The sequence below is a fragment of the Humulus lupulus genome, chromosome 3 (assembly GCF_963169125.1).
Source record: "Humulus lupulus chromosome 3, drHumLupu1.1, whole genome shotgun sequence".
In the NCBI taxonomy this organism is placed as follows: Eukaryota; Viridiplantae; Streptophyta; class Magnoliopsida; order Rosales; family Cannabaceae; genus Humulus; species Humulus lupulus.
In genome coordinates, this window is record NC_084795.1 from 36,668,590 (window position 1) to 36,673,500 (window position 4,911).

Below are 4,911 nucleotides of genomic sequence, written 5' to 3' on the forward strand. Positions count from 1 at the left end.
CTCATGAGTTTGCATTTTCCCAACCAAAACACTATCTTGTCGTCCTTTTATTTTATTTTTTCTTTATTCGGTTCTAACTTGCATTCATTAAATATTACTTGTGTCGTACCATTAATGTATATGTTGATTTAGGGAATTACTAGCATATTTTGTTTAGACATTTATTTTCTCAATCAACTTGATGACCTTAAACATTATCTACTTTATATTAGGTATGTAGAAAACAATCCAGAGTATGCTGAATCCGACGTTTACTTACTCAAATTTCGACAACTGCAGGTAGAAACAAATTTATGCAGATAGCTGATTAGATAACGTTACATTTTTGCACATTCTTCCACTAAATTTTTTTTCCATTTCCAATAATTGAGTAATTTTTTTGTTATGACAGTCTCGAGCATTGGGTATGATTCGCTCTCATGTACTTTCTGTACTCAAAAGTGCGTCTTCTCAGGTAAAATTATGTAGGGGTTGAATTAATGCGCTCCATTGTTTTGTGTTGTTTTGTTGGGTTGGTAGACCTCTGTTTCTGTCTCCTTTTGTTGTTAAATCAAGTGCTCTGTTTGTTACCTAAAAAAGAAAACATTCTGGTTCTATATGGTTATTGTTTCTTCATCAGGTTCAGTCAGCAATCCGAAGCAATAGTAGCAGCAAGGCATCTCTTGCTGAGGGTGTAGAGGCATCTGGTATATATGTTCGTTTCAAGGCAACGACAAGTGAGGTACTGTTTCTTTCTTAGCGATTCTTTTTTATTAAGACTCCTGTTTGGTCAGTAATGATATGTAATTAAATCTCCTCTGCTGTAGGTTCATGCGGCCAGAAACTGCACAGGGCATATTTGTTAATTCGAAGACTTGTACTATTACAATGGGAACAAGCTTCCTTTTGCTGCTGCTCAAATTGGCCAGGCTTTCAGAAATGAGGTTCTTAATTTTCTTATCTTTGGACTTTAGCACTTATGTTTGCATAGGATGCTCATATTATTTCTAATTGGTAACGGGTCTTTGTAACTAGTATTTTGGTCCTCTCCTTTCTTATAAGAATAGAAAATAGCCATGTAATGTAGCTGTTGCATTCCTTAGTGCTATCTTCGTTTGTACCCAAAACTGTGTCCAATTGATCTGTGACAGTGTTGCAAGGTCCATTTTGTTTTTTAAATTAATTACTCTTAAGATATTTCCAAGCTTTCCAAGTAAAAAAAAAAGGTTTGCTTTATAAAAATATAAAAAGCAGCAATGTTTCTTCCTTTCTTATCCATCTGTGTAAAACTTATATTGGAAAGGTTGTAATATTGGGTAGTGAGATCATTGAATGGGTAATTTTACCTAAAAGTTTCATCACATCTCTTGATTGTGAGCAACATAACTAGAATTTTTCTTTACTAATTGTGTCATAGTTTGATTTAGACAGGATAATTTCTAAAGGATTCTTCTGTTGTATGAATAGATATATGAACTTGGTTGGAACTAGGACAATTTAGAACTTCTAGCACAGGGCAGAAATTTCATGTTATGATAAATGGCAGTGTAAATAACATCTCATTCAATGGAAGTCTTAAAGGAAGTGCTAATATAACAATAAAACTTTTTCTATAAGCCCTGCTAATTTAAAATTGTATTTGTCCTCTGTTTTTGCTAGTCTACTTAGTTTTGTTTTCTCAACTGAAATATATGAGTACTGCTATGTTTTTGTTTCTCAGGCAAGTAAAAAAGCCTTGGATCCAGGTGTTCCAGTTTATTGGTACTACCTTGTATCAGTATCTAACATATTAACTTCAACATGCCAAAATGAGGTTAGCTGTCTCCATTTTCAGCGTTTAAGTTTTAACTTCATGCTTTATATTCTTACTTCTGTTATAAGTTTATACTTGCTTTTTGAGTTGATGAATAAAAATCATTTAATTCTTTTTCTGTACAGCTCATAACAGATGTTAATATCGCTGTAGCAATCGAGGCAATTCAAGCTATTGGCAATCTTACTCGGGGTTTAAGAACTAATTTCTCTGCATGTTCACGCTTATTGCTAGTTTTGCTGGTATGTTCATTTTTTGCTAGCTAAAAAAATAATATTATATCAACTTAAAATGCAAACAGACTGTTTGAATGTAACCAAGCTATTCAAGTGTTCATTTACTTTCTGCCAGTTACTTACAACTGAGCATGGTGGTATTTTTTTTTTGGATTTTGACTTGTACATTCATTTCTTATTAATAAAAGTGCACTTAGTCATACGAGTAGATTCTTTTTTAGAAGTTCAAATGATGTTGATCGTAGCTTTGATTTGTATATAAAGTGATTTTTTTTATTCAATTTTACTTTTAATATATATTTTGATCTGCTTTATCTAAGATTTTTCTCAGAAATAATTTAATAAAGATTGAAGAAGGGATATTGGTTTATTGCATTTATCTAACTCCTTTGATTTATCTCTCTCTCTCTCTCTCTTATTTTTTTTTTTATAAAGGAAAAATTGAAAGAGAAAAAACCTGCCTCTATTGAGGCACTAAATCAAAGTCTTCAGGCAATGCATATAGCTGGGTGCTTAAGTCTAGCTGACATTGTGAAGGCAAGTATATCTTTATCCTACGTTGTAGTTCTTTAATTCAGAATATAGTATTGTCATAGGATTCCTTACTATGTTTTTGGTTTAAGTTTTTTTTTTATTAGAGATTAGATGACATAAATTCTTTGCATTTGAGTGTTTGTAATCGCTTTGATAGGTGGTAATTTTGATTTTTCCCAAACTGTAAAAAATAAAGTTCCTCTTGTACGGTCATCAACTCTTAACTGGGTAACATTCTGTATTGAAACAAGTAACAAGGCTGTTATTTTCAGGTAAGTGCATTTATGTTTGTAGTTGTAATATATTTCATATTTTTGAACAATCAGTTGAGTAAAATGTGCTAAACATTGCTTATTCCCATTTATTTTAGAAGACAGCTTTAGTATTAGTTTTGATGAGTATAAAGCACTAATTCATGGTTTGGTGCTCTTACTTTCTAATTTGTACTCTAGAAGGCAAAGGGAAATAAAAAAAATAATGGTGCAACCTATTTTTGACCATGGATTATCCTGTTCATGGTGTTTCATGGACTCTCTTATCTATATTGTCATTTTTTTTTGTTAGTTTTCACTTTCTCTGCATGCTTATTTGCCCTGTGATGGAAAATCTAATTTTCAGAAGCAGTTTCATGGTTTTGCATTATAAGCCTTGTCTCTCTCTCTCTCTCTCTCTCTCTCTCTCTCTCTCTCTCTCTCTCTCTCTCTCTCTCTATACATACATACATACATATATATTGCTCTCTCTCTCTCTCTCCCTCTCTACTTTTTCACCAGAAAAAGTCTATTTTACAGAATCTATTGTGAGTGCTCTTAAGGCTTATAATGAAAATTCTCATGTACATTGTTAATGACCATATTAGCTTATGAGATTGAGGGATTATGAATATCTAAGTTTGTTATTCTCTGTTTTATAATGCCTTATTTGCTTTATCACCTGTTAATAGATTAGAGGAAGAATTATTTAAAGATTACCTCTATTATTAATCTGTTTTATAATGCATGTTTTTGAACACTACTTGACAATGCCTTTGATGCTTTTGTATCAAGTAACTTGAACCTGTTTGCAGTGCATTCTTGTTTACATTGGATTTGATTTTGTCGATATCTATTTTGGCTCATCTTTGCTTCTTAGATTATGAACTTTTTTTTTTGGCCTGATGATGATATTTGTCCTCTGTTTTTGCTAGTCTACTTAGTTTTGTTTCCTCAACTGAAATATATGAGTACTGCCCTGTTTTTGTTTCTCAGGCAAGTAAAAAAGCCTCTTATTTAGTATTTTAATTTATATTAGACTGAGCATAAACTTCTTAGTTGCATGAGAGATCTTTTTGAAAGTTTTTGTAAGTTAGGATAGATTTCTTACATTTTGTGGTGTATCTCTCTGTTTAGAGAAAGAGTTCATCTCTTAAATTAACAAAATTTTCCTTTAGATTAGATTGTATTAGTGTTGATAATCCAAAAGTCTGTTAGTAAAAGCTTTGTCTTAATTTGTTATTTCTTTGTTTGTATTTATTTTGTTATTTTATTTTATCTTGTCTATAATTCTCTGGTTGTGTAGTTCCCTCAAGCCTTGTTCACTTATATGCCCATCCTTTGGTGCCATAGTTGCATCTCATTTTCTTGAACTTTAATAGCATCAGCTTCAGCAATAGATACAATTTACCCATCTAACACATACAATCCATTTACTTTATTCCATTTCATAACTAGCAGTGAGCCTTTAGTAATCTTTATGATGCCAGGTTGTACTGTTATGGTTCATCTCCATGGCTGCCAGATTATTGTTTAGTCGTATCCATACATAGATATATATACCTAATTTTAGACCTTATGTTATAAGCTACTGCATTCATACATATATATTTGGATATAATTGTAGATTTTCTATCTGTTATAAGCTACTGAATTCATACTTATATAGGTATGTCTCTGTGGTTTGCTTTAGAGGACTTGTAAAATGTTTTTTGATTTCTTATGGAGGACATGTCGATTTTTTTTTAAAGTGCTTTCTTTCTGTATAAATTGGTTGTGTTTTATTTTCCTGTTACTAGCACAAGTTCTCTGTTTTGTATGCTTGATTCTATGAGCACATTCTAGAATTTCCTATATGTATTGAATCTGATTCAAAGTATTGTATTGTAATGTTTATTGGTTTGAAACTTTGTTTGTTTATTTGTTCCATGGCTTAAACACAAACCTTTTCTCAAGCAGAATTTGATAGCTTTCATCAAGTTTGTTTGTTTAGGATTTGCAGCTAATTTGCACACTGCAAAATGCGCTTCTAGGCCTAGGCCTCGCCGGATTCTCTTGGATACAGATGTTGATACGGATGATTTCTTTGCTCTGCTTT

At 31.9% G+C, this 4,911-nt stretch overlaps 1 long non-coding RNA gene across 1 annotated transcript; it reads left to right on the forward strand.

Moving 5' to 3' along the window:
* The first annotated feature begins 237 nt into the window (after window positions 1–237).
* On the forward strand, window positions 238–839 carry LOC133821054 (uncharacterized). The gene is made up of 3 exons (XR_009887285.1): window positions 238–279; window positions 392–454; window positions 620–839. It is a non-coding gene; the product is annotated as an uncharacterized LOC133821054 (long non-coding RNA).
* The last annotated feature ends 4,072 nt before the right edge of the window (window positions 840–4,911 follow it).